At 41.3% G+C, this 19911-nt stretch overlaps 3 non-coding genes across 3 annotated transcripts; 1 reads left to right on the plus strand and 2 right to left on the minus strand.

Moving 5' to 3' along the window:
* Positions 1 to 7736: 7736 nt before the first annotated feature.
* Positions 7737 to 7808, minus strand: TRNAQ-CUG (transfer RNA glutamine (anticodon CUG)). The gene has a single exon. It is a non-coding gene; the product is annotated as a tRNA-Gln (tRNA).
* A 456-nt stretch (positions 7809 to 8264) lies between these two features.
* On the minus strand, positions 8265 to 8336 carry TRNAQ-UUG (transfer RNA glutamine (anticodon UUG)). Its single transcript has one exon. It is a non-coding gene; the product is annotated as a tRNA-Gln (tRNA).
* A 1266-nt stretch (positions 8337 to 9602) lies between these two features.
* TRNAW-CCA (transfer RNA tryptophan (anticodon CCA)) lies at positions 9603 to 9674 on the plus strand. The gene has a single exon. It is a non-coding gene; the product is annotated as a tRNA-Trp (tRNA).
* Positions 9675 to 19911: the final 10237 nt, after the last annotated feature.

The raw sequence follows: 19911 nt of genomic DNA on the forward strand, positions 1-19911 counted from the left end.
AGAGCATCGGGAACTAAGGTGTTCTGACACCATATAGCTGAATACGGTCATCACTGCCAAAGTGGCATTCATGGATAGGCATGGTATCCATAGTGAATAACAGGACCGTACAGTGGAACCTCAAGGCCATGGTATTTGAATCTATTTCATAGTCTTGTCCTTAACCCTACCTTATTTAATATTTTAATAAATACACTGTAAAACTTTGTGCCTAGAAAACCCAACGTGCACATCATTAGGTATGCTGATGATATAATGATACAAACCACTGGATATGCTAACATGCAGAACACTCTTAACTCTGTATTAGACTCATGTCAGGACCTAGGTTTAGTCATCTCAGCAGAGAAAATAGAGATAATAAATCGGCGTCCATCCAGGCAGGGAGGAGTTGTTCTCAAGATGCAACTCTATGATGGCTCCCAGCTTGACTATGTAAATAGATTCAAATACCATGACCTTGAGGTTCCACTGTACGGTCCTGTTACTCACTATGGATACCATGCCTATCCATGAATGCCACTTTGGCAGTGATGACCGTATTCAGCTATGTGGTGTCAGAACATCTTAGTACCCGACACCACCAGCATGGCTGCAGCTCTTACTGCTTATAGAAAATGATCACAACCCTATTGAATTACGTTTAGGGTGTACTATGATAAAATATTATCTTGATTCATTTGACAAGTAGGTGGCTTATGTGACGTACCCACCATTTGTTCTCATGATTTTATCAAGCTGGATTTTGAAATTCAGCAGCGTTTTTGGCATTTACTGCTGAGGCGGGTAAGGTTTCATTGCTTTATAACCCCAAAGGTGAAAAAGCATCTATTTTGTCCTGCATTAATTATAGCTTAATAATTTAATAATTATCGGTTTCAAACTGAACTTGTTGAGCTTGAAACCATTGAAGGGGAGGGGAGACCTCCACATCACTGCTTGACAGTGATGTCATCACTGCTTGACAGTGATGTCGGAATTCTCAGTCTGTGTTTGCACACTGTTGTTGTTTCAGATTTAGCTACTCAGAACGAAGTGTCCATGTAGCACGGGCTATGGTGAGCCCGTAATTGAGTTCGGTTATTCGCGATAACCTTGTTTCTGTGATATTTGGGTCTAAGTTTAAAATGGAGGAGGGGATTCCTCCTTTTTCCCTGTTTATTTATCGCTTGTTTTAGTGCACTGGTTTTAGCCTTGTTTTATTAACATTATCTTGGTGGCGGATGTAGATGCAGAATGCTCACTAGTGAGTCCCATTCCTCAACGGCTTTTCTAATCATTGTAGTCGCGGTGGAATGTGCATCTAATGCAGTTGCTGTCGTTGGATTAATGTTGAGTTTGATGCGCAGGGGTTCAGTAGCTTCACATTCCAGTAAGTAGTGCAATAGTGGCGCCTCTGCTTCTGTTTCACAGATGTGACACTCTTTAACTATTGGGTTGTTTGCACACGATGTGTCAGATTTATATACTAGGCTTCTGACATCTGTTTAGAAGCGTTCTGCCATAGTGGGTGAAGAACTACTTCCTGTCGGGTATCCCCTTGTACCCGGATAAAGCAACACAATCCAACAAAACATGAATTGGGAATCTACAAATATTATGCATGTGGGTGTATGCAAGTATTGCCTATCAGGAACAGCTAATGGAACAATTAAATTTAAACACCCCAAAAAACTACAGAACTATCCTAGAGAGAGGTAAATGTCGCTTTGATAATTGCAAATTCTACCTAAAACTGTAAAAATTCACTAAACAAGAAGGAATATTTTAACAAAGATATGAAATGCTGGGCAATCTAAGGAACCAAGCGAATAAAATCAGAAGAATAGAACCATGAATACAGTAATACCCATATATATACTACGGGAAGTTTGATAAGAGAAAGAAATACTAATGTCCAAACTCTAACATCAAATCGGTCAAATGCTAGACAAGACACATACAATGCGGCACCTGTGGTAAAATGTCAAGCTTTCGTAGCCCCTGTAACGGAGGAGGAGCTAATGTCTGGACGCTTACTCGACCATTGGTGTCCTGATCGTCGGGTCAGCCGGGTCGAGCTTGCGTTAAGGTTGGTAGTATGTAATTTATTGTTTAATTTTCATTGCTTATTGTCAATGACAATAATTGTTATGTTCATTGTTTACTTAAGGCCAAGTTCAATTCAAGTTCAAGTATGTTTATTGAGACAAGAAAAAATACATCTCAAAAGGATAGAGTAGCTTAGGCTATTTCTACCCCCCCTCTACTTCAAGTCCCTCAAGGGGCGCACAAATTCAGTGAGTACAGATACACAAATCACAATACAACATTTAACATTGCAGATTAATATAGTAAGTGTTACAATCATTGAGGCAAAATTCTTGTAGTTCCTAAGTATTCTGTCTATCATATCATTATCACACATCCAAACAATTTGAAGTGGTACACTACTTATTTCCTTATTTCTATGGTTATCCATAAGTTGACACTTTAATACATAATGTTCTTCCAAGTTCAAGTATGTTTATTGAGACAAGAAAAAATACATCTCAAAAGGATAGAGTAGGCTATTTCTACCCCTCCCCATACTTCAAGTCCCTCAAGGGGCGCACAAATTCAGTGAGTACAAATACAAGAATCCCATTTAACATATCAGGTTAATATAGTACTATCTAAGAGTATAATAGTGTACATCCACCGCACTAGATTTTAAACCATTAACTCTCCAAGATAATATTCTCACTCTACTTTCATCCATGATTTAATAAAACTACCTTTGCCCTGTCTGTCACATTCCATGAGATACGAGATTTTCTCAGACAGACTCTCCCAACACTAACATTTTTGCTTTCTCCTCACTTGCACAACAGCTACTAACATCAAAGGTGATCTTATTCATATCTATTTTTTTTTATTTCTCTATACCATTTTACTTTAACCTTTGTTTCAACATTTGTCACTATAGAAGGTTGAACTACTTGAAAGGTTGAACATTACTAGAAAGTTCATTTTCCTGACTATCCTCTATCATCAATACGTCATGTTCTTCCTTACTTTCTTCAACGCACGTTTCACTTTCCATTTCACGTCCTGTTTGACTTTCCATTTCACGTCCTGTTTGACTTTCCATTTCACGTCCTGTTTGACTTTCCATTTCACGTCCTGTTTGACTTTCCATTTCACGTCCTGTTTGACTTTCCATTTCACGTCCTGTTTGACTTTCCATTTCACGTCCTGTTTGACTTTCCATTTCACGTCCTGTTTGACTTTCCATTTCACGTCCTGTTTGACTTTCCATTTCACGTCCTGTTTGACTTTCCATTTCACGTCCTGTTTGACTTTCCATTTCACGTCCTGTTTGACTTTCCATTTCACGTCCTGTTTGACTTTCCATTTCACGTCCTGTTTGACTTTCCATTTCACGTCCTGTTTGACTTTCCATTTCACGTCCTGTTTGACTTTCCATTTCACGTCCTGTTTGACTTTCCATTTCACGTCCTGTTTGACTTTCCATTTCACGTCCTGTTTGACTTTCCATTTCACGTCCTGTTTGACTTTCCATTTCACGTCCTGTTTGACTTTCCATTTCACGTCCTGTTTGACTTTCCATTTCACGTCCTGTTTGACTTTCCATTTCACGTCCTGTTTGACTTTCCATTTCACGTCCTGTTTGACTTACCATTTCACGTCCTGTTTGACTTTCCCATTTCACGTCCTGTTTGACTTACCATTTCACGTCCTGTTTGACTTACCATTTCACGTCCTGTTTCACCACCATCTTCACCCCGTCTACCCTCCATAGCTAATTTTTCTAATGCCTCAATCCTCTTGTCTAGTTTTTTTTAGATATTCCAATATTTGAGTACCAACCTCAGAGTTCACTATATTGTCCTGAACCTTGTTTCCACAAGGTTTAATTTTTTCAGCTGCATTTCCTACTTTCCCTAGGCTCGCCTTAATTGTCTCCGTTCCTTTCTCCCACACATTGTTCATAGGCGCTGTCATTGGCTTCCAGCTGTTTCCTCAATGTTCCTACTGCGCAATCTTTCCTTCCTTCGAGGATACATCTATCCTGCTTGTAGGACCCGTCCTAGAGTCTCTCACATGAGGCTTCATGCGGCATAGATAGGAACCAGCATTGTGGCTGCCTCGACAATTGCAACAAAATGGGACGATTTTTTCACCGTTTTTAATCTTGACTCTACACTCTTGAGAGTCGTGTTTCTTACCACAGTACCGACACCTGGAGTCAAACTGGCATTTCCAAGCCATATGTCCCCAACGAGAACACTTCATGCATAATATGGGCTCCTCAATGTATTTTACAACTTTCCTGTAGCCTAGTCCTTGCACAAAAAATTCTTTCTGGAGCCTCACCCTTTACCAAGGCAACAACCTGGCTTTGTTTTTCACCACGAACACTGTTCCACTTTGCCCAAACAACACTATCATTGTTGAGCAATAGATAATCAGGATCCAAGTAAGTTGGATAATTAAACACTATGACCTTGGTGTACATCATACCTTCTTCTGGAATAACCATCACAATATTCTCAAACCCATCCTTCGTTAGGTGTTCCACAGCCTTTTCTGTCCCAACTGTTATGTAGGGCCGGTGAAGACCCTCCTTGAATAGTGGTTCATATTCAAAAAATTCCTTAGCCAAACGAATCGTCCACTCCAGTTTTTTATGAAAATTCAGTTGACACGCTGTAGGGAACAACAGCCTCTTCCTTCCATTAGTCTGCATCTCCCGCGTCCTGCTGAGCATGGCTTCATTTTTTGGTCTCTTTGTTATTTCCTCCTCACTGTTTTTGAATATTTCTCCGTTTATATCTGTTCACTACTGCTTGATACGGCCTAGTATCATCCTGTCTGCCATCCCCACTGTCACACTCTCCAGGCCCAGTGCAGGATCTTCCATCACCTAGGCAGACCGCCTCAGCCATTTCCTCGATACACAAAGGCACTGTATCACTGCAGCAGTCGAGAACAAATTCACAACATCTAGCTGCAGCAGCCACGTGCAAACACGAAGATGCGGAGCAACACGTCCTCCTCGCATCATGCAGCAGACCGCACTCCTACTTAAGGCCTACCTACCAGAACCACAGATATTAACATAAAGTAAAATACCCAGCGATATATATATTTATCCAGATGGTAACTGAAGAAGGCCTATAAGCCCATACGAGGCAGCTCCTATCTATAACCACCCAGTCCAACCCATGCTTGAAACAATCGAGGGACCCCACCTCCACCACGTTACGCGGTAATTGGTTCCACAAATCAACAACCCTGTTACCGAACCAGTATTTACCCAAGTCTTTCCTAAATCTAAATATATCCAATTTATACCCTTGTTTCGTGTTCTGTCTTGTGTTGATACTTTTAATACCCTATTGATATCCCCTTTGTTATGTCCATTCATCCACTTGTAAACCTCTATCATGTCACCCCTAACTCTTCGCCTTTCCAGTGAATGCAATTTAAGCTTTGTTAATCTTTCTTCATATGAAAGATTTCTAATTTGGGGAATTAACTTAGTAATCCTTCGCTGGACACGTTCAAGTGAATTTATATCCATTCTATAGTACGGCGACCAAAACTGAACTGCATAATCTAAATGGGGGCATGAATTGTATTTGCAATTAACTTGCTAACCAGAGCAAGATATAGCTGAAGAATCACACCAGGTGTCTGTTACTAACGCTACGATTAATAAATCCCAGTGTCCTATTTGCCTTATTACGAACATTCAGGCATTGATCCTTTGGTTTTAAATTCTTACTAATCATAACTCCCAGATCCCTTTCGCAATCCGACTTCGCAATCTCAACACCATCTAGCTCGTATCTTGTAATTCTATCATCATTACCTAGCCTCAGAACTTTACATTTATCAGCATTAAACTGCATCTGTCTATCTTTTGACCATTTCAAAACCCTATTTAGATCAACTTGAAGTGATAGTGAGTCTTCTTCCGTGTTAGTTTCCCTACCGATTTTTGTATCATCTGCAAATTTGCAGATGTTGCTACTCAAACCTGAATCTAAATCATTTATATATATATATATATATATATATATATATATATATATATATATATATATATATATATATATATATATATATATATATATATATATATATATAATATATATATATATATATATATATATATATATATATATATATATATATTTTATATATATATATATATATATATATATATATATATATATATATATATATATATATATATATATATATATATATATATATATATGATCCACTTCGGATCATTAGTATTCGATCTATTCAATTTATATGGTATACTACGTTCCTGGGCTTTGCTTAGAATATTTTTAAATAGGTTATATTTTGAATCCTCATCGAAATCCCCTTTTCCGTCACCTGTCGCTGGGTTCCCGTCTAGCCCACACCACATCCCCAAGACATTCCAATCTATTTGACCCAAAAAATTTCTTAGGCTATTGAAATCAGCTTTTCGAAAATCTGGCACTTTAACAGAATTTTCTCCTACAGATCTATTCCATTCTATGCTAAATCTGATTTCTTTATGATCACTGTTCCCTAGCTCACTCCCTATTTCCATGTCCTTAATTTGTGTTTCCCTGTTAGTTAACACTAAATCTAAAATATTTCCCCGCGTTGGTTCCTTAATATGTTGCGTAAGAAAGCAATCGTCAATTAATTCTAGAAAATCTTCTGCTTCATTTTTCTCTGTTTTGTTCACCCAGTTTATTCCACTAAAATTAAAGTCACCCATGACATAAATACTGTTAGATCTAGATGCTCGAGATATTTCATCCCATAGATGCATTGCTTCCATTCTGTCTAAATTTGGTGGCCTATATATAACTCCTATTATAATATTATTTGCTTTTTCGTTTAATTCTATCCAAATAGTTTCTGTGTGTGGCTCAGTTTTGATTCCCTCTTTGAGACCACATTTCAAATTGTCCCTAACATATATGGCTACTCCCCCTCCTCGTCTAATATATCTATCTGTGTGAAATAGTTTAAATCCATTTATCTGATATTCAGATAAATCATTCATTCATTCAAAAATTGTTATTTGCTTAGCTAAACGAACTAGAGGGTTCAGTTCCTGAACCGATTATGTGCCTCTGTAACCCTTTACACCACCGCCCACGGGATGGGTATGGGGTGCATAATAAAGAAAGAAATTGAGTTGGACTGAACAATGTTAACAAACACAATTTACATTAAACATTGTTCAACACCGCTGCTACCATTGTAACGTATCGGAAATTGAATGAAATGAAATGAAAAAAATCTCATATGGGTTAGGAAGGGAATGAGGGAAGTGAGGGAATATGAGGGAAGTGTTAGATTGTGGCAGCTTACATATGGTATTTGCGTAATATCCAAATAAATAACATTTGGGATTTTGGCAAAGTTTTTGGGTAGAATATGCAATTGGATTAAATATTTTCAACATTTCTTTAACACAAATAATAAGATTTGTCTATTATCTAGAATAGGATTTATAGGCCAAATCGTGTGAGCACGAATGAGCCACAACACCTTGACAATAGAGACATCTTGAACTTTTTATTTATTTATATATATATACAAGAATTTATATACTTTGGCATCGTCATGATCCAAAGTGTTTGAAGGAGCCTCTCAAGCAAACCGATCTCCGGCCCATTACATACACATTTCTTCCCAAGTTGATTTTTGAACAAAATTTAAGCCCTCAAAGGTCCCACCGAGACTCGAACTCGGATTGCTGGATTCAGAGTCCAGAGTGCTAACCATTACACCATGGGACCACATGTGCAAGACTGTTTAGGTAGGTTTGGTTATCTTTGTTACATAATTGATTTGATTTGCAAAGATTTAGATAATTTGATTAATATTTCACTGTGTATATTGATTGAAAAAATAGTTACGTATTAATAACTTATTAGTCATACATTCCTGAAATTCTTATTCATTACTCGACGACAGTGTCAACGAAACAATATAAGAAATTAATTAACATTCATAAAAAGTGAAACTTATACATGATTAGCATTTATTAGTACTTATTTATTTCAACTCTTAAACATGTTTATTCAACCTAAACATATTACATACACGTTGCAATTGCTACCTACCATTCAACATCCCACAAAGACTAGTAGCAGTTGTTGAGAGTTAAAAACAAAGTTAGTATAGAGCAGAGAGCATGCATGAGCCGTGTCCTAGGGCGCCAGGTCAAGGTCGTCATCACAATAAACAAACTGAGGTCCCACCGAGATTCGAACTCGGATCGCTGGATTCAAAGTCCAGAGTGCTAACCATTACACCATGGGACCGTACTGTCGTCTCTTCAATCACACCGACAGCAATCGCCTTGTCTCAGCTCATTTGGTCTTTATATTATCATAAAACATTATAATAATATATAAAAGAATGCCCATACGTTAAAAGCAAAATATTCGTTTCATAGAATTATTAGATACGAAACATTGCTGTTTTTTTATAAAAGCTTAACTTATATATATCGAATTTATGATATTCTATTATTTATGTTTGTCAATCCTCTATAATAGCTTGGATTCAGATCATTTTTTTGTAATAATAAGGTTAGGTATTATATATACATAATACCAATAATAATGAACATTTCTGAGTTCTAGCAAAACGAACAATGATAGCGCGTTTCCTACCACCTAATGCGTCTTTTCACCTAACAGTAATTATAAATAGGTACTCAAGAGATGGTCAACTTGTTTTTGGGAGCTGCAATCTGGGGAGGGTCAGTAATTCGACCTTCGAGAGGACCTCGATATAAGCCAAAAGAAGCTACGAAAGAAAACTTGCTCAAAACATAAATAAAGATCCAAAGTCGTTCTATGCCTATATAAGAAGTAAAACCAAAACAAAGAACTTGGTGGTCTTGTCCTTTAAGGGTCCTACCGGTTGCTTATAGTCAATATTGGCTTATTTAATAAGTGCATATGTGACATACTAATTGGTTGTGAATACTTTAGTTTACCTTGAAAAGCTTCATAGAAAACACCGACCTCACCTAACCTTCTTAGTATGTTAAGATAAGCATCTTATTGCTTCATAATTACAATTATTACTTAACCTATACCGTTGATAGGTTAAGTTGAACGGGTGTAAAATCCTTTACACCACCGCCAACGGGATGGGTATGGGGTGGATAATAAATAAATTGAAATTGAATTGAGTGACACACAGAGGAACAAAGGTGATAACCGAGGACCCAAATGAGCCAGACATTATATAAATAATTTATTGAGTCAGAGTGGTGAATAAATGGCAGATGCAGTTTTAGTTCATTTATTATACACTTTTTAACCATTCTATAAACGTTAGTGGAAAAAGGTGACTTGCAAAACTACTTGATCGATACATACAGTTTCAAATGTAAATATGATAGAGGCCATTGGACTCAGGAATCTGTACACCATTAATTAATAATTGGGAGACGGGACCAAGGAACCGAAGCACACAATGACGCACACTCCTACTAACACAATGCACTTAGGTTGAGGTAGTGTAATGTAGTTGTTAGAGATATTACAGTGTCAAATTCTCTACTGATAGAGACAGGCCTCGTGGCGCAATGGTAGCGCGTCTGACTCCAGATCAGAAGGCTGGGTGTTCGAGTCACTCCGGGGTCATTTGTTTTATCTTCTGAAATATTATCTATATATCAGTTTTTGTTATATTGCTAATATAACTTGAACGGTTTCCCATAAGTTCTATACTCAAGATTTCGAAATTAATGTTCCAAAAGGATGTCATTCATTTATTAGAAAAAATACAATTATCTTTCATGTTTAGCAACTACATATATTTTGTTTTAATTCGCAAACTTAAGCACGAATGGGGCCGCATTTAAAGTAAATTTTTATTAAATGAGTCAAATTTTATTATAATTTGTATAAAAAATGTAGTGAGCAAAAAAAAAAAACGATAATTCAAGACTTTTCAGAGCAACAACACTTGACACTACAGATTTATTAATAAGTAGATGGGATACCCGGCTGCGCCCGGGTCTCTGTCTCCCCCTACCATCTACCCCCCACTCTCATAATTTCCCCCATTCTCCCCACTCTCACCCTCTCCTCCCTTCCCTTCTCTACTCTCAGATCTCAACCATCCCATCCATCGTCAACCATCCCATCTATCGTCAACCATCCCATCTATCGTCAACCATCCCATCTATCGTCAACCATCCCATCCATCGTCAACCATCCCATCCATCGTCAACCATCCCATCCATCGTCAACCATCCCATCCATCGTCAACCATCCCATCCATCGTCAACCATCCCATCCATCGTCAACCATCCCATCCATCGTCAACCATCCCATCCATCGTCAACCATCCCATCCATCGTCAACCATCCCATCCATCGTCAACCATCCCATCCATCGTCAACCATCCCATCCATCGTCAACCATCCCATCCATCGTCAACCATCCCATCCATCGTCAACCATCCCATCCATCGTCAACCATCCCATCCATCGTCAACCATCCCATCCATCGTCAACCATCCCATCCATCGTCAACCATCCCATCTATCGTCAATCATCCCATCCATCGTCAACCATCCCATCCATCGTCAACCATCCCATCCATCGTCAACCATCCCATCCATCGTCAACCATCCCATCCATCGTCAACCATCCCATCCATCGTCAACCATCCCATCTATCGTCAATCATCCCATCCATCGTCAACCATCCCATCCATCGTCAACCATCCCATCCATCGTCAACCATCCCATCCATCGTCAACCATCCCATCCATCGTCAACCATCCCATCCATCGTCAACCATCCCATCCATCGTCAACCATCCCATCAGATATCAACCATCCTCACCCAGCGTAGTCCTGAGGTTCCGGGTTCGATCCCCGGTAGAGGCGGAAACAAATGGACAAAGTTTCTTTCACCCTGATGCTCCTGTTCACCTATCAGTAAATAGGTACTGTACCGGGGAGTTAGACAGCTGCTACGGGCTGCTTCCTTGGGGGGTGTGCAACAAAAAGGAGGCCTGGTCGAGGACCGGGCCGCGGAGACACTAAGCCCCGAAATCATCTCAAGATAACCTCAAGATCTGAAGATGGATCCCACCCTCATCCCTGTCCCCCCCCTCTCCTCTCCCCCATCATGACCTTCCTCTTCCCCTCTACCCCATCTTCCCGCTCTCTTTTCCTTACCTCTCTCACTTTTTCGGAGAACTTAATATTATGAAGCTTTTAAAATGGCTAAAATTCCACGGAAAACTAATTTCTATTTTTAGACTTCATGGAGAGCACAGAAGATCGTTATAGATGCTGTTAATTCTTAATTGTGGCAATGAGAGTGACATCTACTGGCCTATACCACCCAAACCCCCCACATGTGTCATCTTTCAAAACTGGACGAGTGGCCTCAAGCGCCTGCTTTCCTACTTTGTGCTGGTAGACAAACTGACAGACAGACACACAATGTTTTATAAACAGGTCTATAGGCACGCGAGCACTATGCTGACACTGAAGGTTGTGTTCAAGTGCCAACAGGCCACACTGCAACAGCCAGTAAGGTCTTAGGCCCTTACCTAAGGGCCACCATCTATCCAGGGGGAAACAAAGCTAGTAGTGTCAGTCACCCCAGTGTTCCTAAGATTTTTTTCCAAATTAATTTTGAACTGTAGTAATGTCTTGGAATTTTCTGTTTCGGCAGGTAACTCTTCAAGTTCTAAAAGTAACTCTTCGTCATGATACTCTTCAAGATGCTAGTGCTCTCTAGAGTGGAATACTGCTGCACAATGACAGCCCTTTTCAGAGCTGTCATTGTTCAGCTGTCATTGTCCTTTACTGTTAGAATCCACTCAGTAAAACATCTAAACTATTGGGACCGACTAAAATGCCTAAATCTGTATTCTCTTGAGCGCAGGCGGGAAAGATACATAATAATTTACACGTAGAAAATATTAGAGGGGCTGGTCCCAAACCTGCACACAGAAATTATATCATATGAGACCGGAAGGCATGGCAGGATGTGCAGAATACCCCCATTGAAGAGCAGAGGTGCAATAGGTACTCTGAGAACTCTATCAACATCAGAGGCCCGAGAATGTTCAACACGCTTCCACTACACATAAGGGGCATAACTGGCCGACTCCTCACAGTATTCAAGAGAGAACTTGATAAACACCTCCAAAGGATTCCTGATTAACCAGGCTGTGACTCATACGTCAGGCTGCGAGCAGCCGCGTCCAACAGCCTGGTTAACCAGTCTAGCAACGAGGAGGCCTGGTCGACGACCAGGCCGTGGGGACGCTAAGCCCCGAAAACACCTCAAGGTATGAGGTTACATAAGCACATAAGAACAAAGGTAACTGCAGAAGGCTTATTGGCCCATACGAGGCAGCTCCTATTTATAACCACCCAATCCCACTCATATACAAGTCCAACCCACGCTTGAAACAATCGAGGGACCCCACCTCCACTACGTTACGCGGTAATTGGTTCCACAAATCAACAACCCTGTTACCGAACCAGTATTTACCCAGGTCTTTCCTATGTTGATGTTCCTGTGTTTATAACCCTATGGGTGAAAAAGCATCTTCTGTTTTTATCCTTCATTGTAGCTTGTTGAGCACGAAGTTATTGCCGCTTGTGTGTTACGTTTGACTTTTTTTTGTTTGAGAAATGCTCTGGATTAATAACCAACTTGCTCAGAAATTTAAAGGTTTCGATGAGATTAGCCCTGTCATGTCTGATTTGCAAACCTAATCCTTTGGCCCTCAATCGTTCCTAGTATGAGAGTCGGCTTAGTACTGCGCTGTACTTTATCTAAAGCAGACATGTCTTTCATGAGATGAGGTCTCCATGCCTGCATAGCATTTTGGGCAGGTCCTTACCATAGACTAGGTCTCTTTATTTGCACAGAGTGCTTACACATATTTAGTTTGACTCTGGGGATATCAAAGAGAGATTTCTGGTGTGGTGATTATGGGTTCTATTACATCTGTCAAGGAAGAGTTTCAGATCAGGGTTTGCATCTATCAACAAGGTTTTGAGTGAGTTTATGTTTAGCATGTTGAGGGATTTAAACAGGGGGGCGGGGCTGTGTGTTGTCTGAAAACAGTTTGTTATTGTTTTGATAGCAGATATTTGCTGGGTGATGATAGGCTTCAGGCAGTTTGCAGTGGTTGAACCCTATGCATAGATACCGTATGTAAGATAGGGATAGATTAGCGCGCAGTATAATGAGAGTAGAGTAGAGTTTGGAACATAATATCTGATTTTAGAAATACCCACCGCCAAAAAGTATCAAAAATGGTTGGTATACTATTGTTACGGATCCGAGTCCAGCGTCCGAGCACGGAGCAGTGACGACAACGCCATCTGTGAGTCTGCTCCCAAAACCCCCTCCAAATGGACGACGCCATCTAGTGAGGACGGGATATACCGGCCACAGGGGCTGGATTCCCGTCTTAATCAGCTCATAACATAGCCGCTGCTGACCTCTGGTGAGGTGGCGCTTAGACAGCCACGCCATCTATGGAGCAGATAGGTGGACGTTTGTGTCTAAGCCTGTAAGTGAGGTGCCCTAGAGTGTCCCCAGCACTAATGACGTGTCTGATTACAGAGCCGACCTGGGACTGCTGTAATGGACGATGGGGCAGTCTACCCAAGGCAGCCAAAGTCTCTCCACGTGTTTGCTGCAGAAGCTGTGAGTCACCCCCGGACAAACACTGTTGAGTGTGTTAGCCTGCCTGTGACGTGGCAGTACTAGGAATCGTCTTATCTGGGGGCTGGCTGGTGGAAGAGACTAGCCACTGTGGTGCGGAGAGAGGAGAGTGATCTGCGGAATCACACGAGGCTCCTGCCTAGGGCTCGCAACCCTAGTATTGGTCGTGGAGTGGCCTACACAGCGGAGCTGATTGGAACCTGCCAGCTACAGGCTGGATTTGTGGTTGAAGGCCTCCACGACAGTGCACCCAGTGGGACTGTGATTTGGCTGGCCTGTGGCCAGGGTAGATTCACCGAGAGAATCAGAGGATTCATCGTGGGCCACAAAGAAGAGAACCAGGGCTACTCATCGTGAGCACCGTGGAGTATCCTGTGTCTTCAGAGGAAGACGAATCTGTATATAATAAGTGTAGTTATAGCAACCCCATGTGACTGTTTATATATTTATTTATGGTGGTGGTGATTATATATATAAAGCAGTGCACTTGTATCCCTTCCCCTTTAATTTAACTTGCGTTACGGAACACACCCCTTGAAAGCCACTACTAACTCGGGGCCGGATACCCAAACTCTAATAACATCAGAGAGGAACCCGGTTGCGACCCAATGGGACCGTAACAACTATCTAAAATCAGATATCATGTTCCAAACTCTGCTCTCCTCTCACTATACTACGCGCTAATCCATCCCTATCTAACGTATGGTATTTTGTGCGCGGGGATCAACTACTGCAGACTACCTCAAGCCCATCATCATCATCCAGCAAAATTCTGCTATCAGAACAATAACAAACTCTGCTTTCAGACTACACTCAGCCCCGCTGTTTAAATCTCTAAACATGCTAAACATAAACTCACTCCACACATTCTCTTGTGCCAATTACATTTACAAAACCCTGTTCTTAAATGTAAACCCAGTTCTGAAACTCTTCTTGGACAGACGTAATAGAACACAATCACCACACTAGAAATAAATATATCTTTGATATCCCCAAACTTAATTTGTATAAACACTCTATGCAAATAAAGGGACCTGGTCTATGGAACTCACTCCCTAACGAATTGAAAAGCTGTCAAGCTCTTGCCTTATTCAGAAATAAAACCAAAAAGTACCTAATTTCAGCTTCATAGTTTCCTACCTGGTGCTTTAAACTCACACTGTATCTAGTGCTACCCAATCCTCCAATATATGTACCTAAGCCATACAACTTTACCATTGCTGTTATCTTATATCATGGTTGTTATTCTGAACACAGTTTTTATACCTTGCAATAATCCTCAAATTATGCTACAATGTACCTGTGGATAAGCCTTAAATTTACTTTAATGTACCTATTAATCCTGTCAAATTTCTTATACAATGCATTTTTATACCTTCTTACAATGTATTTTTGTACTTTCTTACTATGTAGCTGTAAACATGTTTTTAATTTTGCTAGAAATTATCTTCTTAAAATTATCTGTTAGATTAAGGCTCTGCCCGAAACGCTACGCGTGCTAGTGGCTTTACAAGAATGTAAACTTCAATGCTCTGCACTCTCATAAACCCAATGTACCTTCTTGTAAATAAATAAATAAATCAGTTTAATGATTCAGGCAGCCAGCCACATCGTGAGCAGAGCTTCTCTACTCTACTGAACTACAGGACAGACATAGTGCTGTAGGCTCTCTATTCTTACCTCCTTCCATTCTCTTATCCTCCTTAATCTTTGTGATATCAGGTTAAGTACTTTTCCATTATTGTAACGTGTCATTAGTTGTTCTAAGGACAATCTGCGTGTGTGTTCTAGTCAATTCACAGTCTCTGTGGTGTAGTGGTAAGACACTCGCCTGGCGTTCCGCGAGCGCTATGTCATGGGTTCGTATCCTGGCCGGGGAGGATTTACTGGGCGCAAATCCTTAACTGTAGCCTCTGTTTAACGCAACAGTAAAATGTGTACTTGGTTGTATCAACGATTCTTCGCGGCAGGGGATCGTATTCCAGGGACCTGCCCGAAACGCTACGCGTACTAGTGGCTGTACAAGAATGTAACAACTCTTGTATATATCTCAAAAAAAATAATAAAAAAAGAGAGATCAGCCCAAGCTTCGTCTTGAGACTAAACTCAACGATATTATTGGTATTCTGTCCACAGAGCATTCTGAGTAAGGTAAGGTAAGGTAAGGTAAGGTAAGGTAAGGTAAGGTAAGGTAAGGTAAGGTAAGGTAAGGTAAGGTAAGGTAAGCAGGCGAGTATATGTGAAAATCGGAAGAAACATTCTGGAAAGTACACGTTGGGAGTTTCTGCGGGGCCTCCCCCTCGCGTCCAGAGAACCGGGAATAACCAGGGAGGAGGAGGGGGGGGCACAATGAAAGAGGTTGCGGAGAGAACGACGGTCGAGCTGGAAATGCGATAATCTACCCAAAAATCATTTACGTCCTCTAATTACTCAGCTCAAATCTGCTATTAGAACAATAACAAACTCTGGCCCCAGAAACACTCGGCACCCTTATTTAAATCTTTGAGTATGTTGTATATTGTCACTGCACATCTCTCAAGTGTACTCTATATAGTTAAACTCTGAACTGTAATGCCAATCCTGACCTTAAACGCTTCCTAAAAGGTTGTAATAGAACCCATGGGCACCACACTAGACACAAATATCTATTTGATATTCCAAGAGTGCGACTTAACCAAACTTGAAATGCTCTGCAAATCAAGGGACCCAGAATGTGGAATGACCTTCCCAATCATGTCAAAGGCTGTACCTCTCTCAACCAGTTTAAGAGAAAAAAAAGTACTACCTAATAAACTCCGTGTAACCTACCTTACCCCCTAAATGTCAACCCATGTCTTGCTGCTATTTTCAAACAATACTGTTTGTTGACCAACTTGTTTAACTACTAATTTCCACCATGTTTTTTCCCTCTTTTCCCTTTTTCAACTCAATTTATGCTTTGATCTCAATTAATATTAAGTTTTAGTCTGTTTTTTCCCCACACCTTGGCCAAAACGCTGTGTGCATTAGTGGCTTTAGGCATTGTATGTACTAGCTCTGTCTAGAAATCCAACATTATGTTTGTAACTCGTCTTGTATGTATAAACATTTGATTTGATAAGAGGTACTTATTTACTTACATAATGTACAGGACAAGGAACCCAAATGGACGAGCGGGGAAGTAGGGACAACTGAAGAATAAGCTGAAGAGGAAGCGTTGTAGTCGGAGAGAGTAGTGCCAGAGCTTAACCCAGCTGCTCGACAAGAAATTGAGGCCGTTGAATCGTCGACGGAAGCACCACACACGCCTCACCCCTACACCTGGGGTTCAAGGGTACGGGAGCAGCCCCGAAGTTGATGCCTTTTTGTTTTATCTCGTCCTTTTGACTGCATCTTTATCGTGTGTCTTCTGGGTTCTATCTATTTTTGCTCTTTTCCCCCTGGTGACTTGGCTTATCGTCTGTATATTGTTGTCCTCAGGAGAGTGTGTCGGTGCAGTTGTCACCCCCGTTGGATTGGGTACATGTGGTGGTTTATATTGCGCGACGAAGCCAGGTGTCAGCCCTGCTGTCTTGACGGTGTGGATATTACATCTTCGAATTTCTTGAGCTTGTGCTCAATTGTCTTCCGAGTCTCTGTGGTTTGCTTGATTCCATGTGATGACAGCAGACTTTCGATCAACTCAGTGACCAAAGTTTTGAGCATTAGCCAGAGAGCGTCCAGTTCAGTGGGAGCACTATTTGATGCTGTGCAGGTTGAGGGCCTAGTAGCTTTTAGACCCTTCTCGGTGGTAACTTTGACACTGGGATTGCTACTCCTATTGGCCCCAGTGTGCTTGTTGGATGAAATGGGAGGCCGACTGCTTTGAACATGATTCTTGTGTCCTCCATCTTTCTTTTTGTCCTGTACAGAGGTCTTCTCACCCTTCACCATGGCCGATGGTGAAGGGCCGTGTGCCCCCTCTTCCTGAGTGGGTAGACCCCACGCGGTTTTAGTGGGCATGAGAACTGGTATTCGTTTTGGTGGGGGTTTCGACTCTGCTGTAGGCGTGGTGAGGTTCGTTTGAAGCCTTTTGAGCCTTTCAGGGCATTTCAAGTTCCAGGCATGATGTGCCTTGGAACAATTTGGGCATTTTGCCTTAACAGGGTGGTTTGCCTTGAGTTTATCAATACATGTTTTTGTGTCATGGGGCTGGCTGCAGACTCTGCACCTCACTGGGCGTTGGCAGCCATCTTTGTGATGCCCAAATCTCTGACATCTAAAGCATCTTAGGGGTTCTGGGGTGTAAGGCCTGTGTTGGAACACGCCCCAGATTCCAAGGTCAAGTTTCTCCGGGATCTGTCCTCTTACTGTGAGAAGGACTTGTCGAGTTTCCTGTTTTGTGGTTCGTACTTGGCATCTCTCTGCTGACACCACATAGTTCAGCTTTTCGAGATGGCCAAGGGCCATATGCAAGGGATAGTGGAGGACAATGATTTTACTTATTTTATCCTCTGGTTTCAGTTCCTCACATTTTGCGTAATTTTTTAGAATCGTAGTGGCCGACTCGTCTTTAGGCCTCAGAATGTATTCTCCTCTGAGATTAGGTTTTGCTCTGATCTGGAGCTGGGGGTACTCTTTTTCCAGGTCCACTACAGTAGCGTAGGAAGACTTACCTTCGGTGTGCTGCACTTTGAAGATTGGAAGCGTAGATCTAGTCTGAGGGTGTTTTTATGGGAGACACCCCCATAAAAAAACAGATAGAGTCCAGCTCGTCGGAAAGCGACATTGATGAGTCAATTTCAGGTCCACTAAGAACCTATTCACCAATTGCAACTTCCATGGCGTGTTCATCAGACTCCATGGATACCACGGAATTATCAGCAAATTCCAAGAACCTAGAGGTCTAAAGATCCTGCAATGGAATGCGCAAGGACTGCGCACTAAATTGCAACACTTGCAATGCATAGCAGCAACCAAGGGCATAGACATCCTGATACCTCAGGAGAGCTTGCTTCGAGCCTGATTAGAACCTAAAATCTTAGGCTATCGATTGATAAAGATTGATCGAGGCTTCTTCTTTCCATGGATCAATGGGCAATCCAGGGGATGTGCAATCTATGTAAAATGTAACCTGATCTCCAAGTCCATAACCAGCCCACCCAATTGTGGAGCAGGGACAGAGGTAATGGGAGTAACCATTGAGCTAAGACACGACGAACTTGAAGTGTTTAATGTGTACAGGTCTCCACATGCCGAAATGGATCTCTCTGTGTTATTTGGACACGCGACAACAACAAACACAATCATTTGTGGAGATTTTAATGCCCATCATCGATTGACACTGGGCTCAAACAGAACAAATGAAGTCGGCATACACATTACACATCTACTGGACCAGCTTCCAGAAATACAAATCCTAAACAAGAATGAACCTACCCACATCCAAGGAGGCAGATTAGACCTAACCTTCGTTTCAGCCTCCCTAAGAGATGCAGCAACATGGTCAGTTGAGCCCACACTCATAAGCGACCACTATGGGGTCCAAATTGATCTTAAGTTAGACCTACCCACCCCACCTCCGCCTCCATCTGAAGCCTGGAACTTTGCTTTAGCAAACTGGGACCGATTTCAAAACCTCATTTCAGAGTGGCAAAGAAACTATGATCTTCCCGAAGACATTAATCAGCCAGAACAAGAATTTGTCAAAGCGATTCAAAGTGCAGCCAACCACTCAATCCCACTGAAAAAACAGTCCACCGGACACCATAAAGATCATTGGTACTATTGCGAACGTGTCAAAGAACCCAACCATAGACTCAACAGAACAAGAAAGCTATACAAAAAGCAGCCAAGTGACTGCAACAGGATCTTACTTTGTGAGGTCAAGGAACATGTGCATCGAGAGACCAGACAAATAAAAGAACAAAAGTGGCTGGAATGGTGTTCACACCTGAATGAACACACCACTCTCGGAGAGATGTGGCAGCAAATTCACCGAACCAAAGGGAATAAAACACCTAAAGCTCCACACCCCAAGGATCCTCAACAGGAAGCCGAAGTACTGGCAACCAGGTTTGCAGAGAGAGCAGCCAGCAATCAACTTCCACCAGATGTATTAGCAGTACAGACCGGACTAGAGGAAGAAAGGTGGCACAGAATCCTTACAGCATGTGTAGAAGTCTCTGACACTAATGCCCCCTTCACACT

This window comes from Procambarus clarkii, chromosome 81 (genome assembly GCF_040958095.1).
Source record: "Procambarus clarkii isolate CNS0578487 chromosome 81, FALCON_Pclarkii_2.0, whole genome shotgun sequence".
Taxonomy (NCBI): Eukaryota; Metazoa; Arthropoda; class Malacostraca; order Decapoda; family Cambaridae; genus Procambarus; species Procambarus clarkii.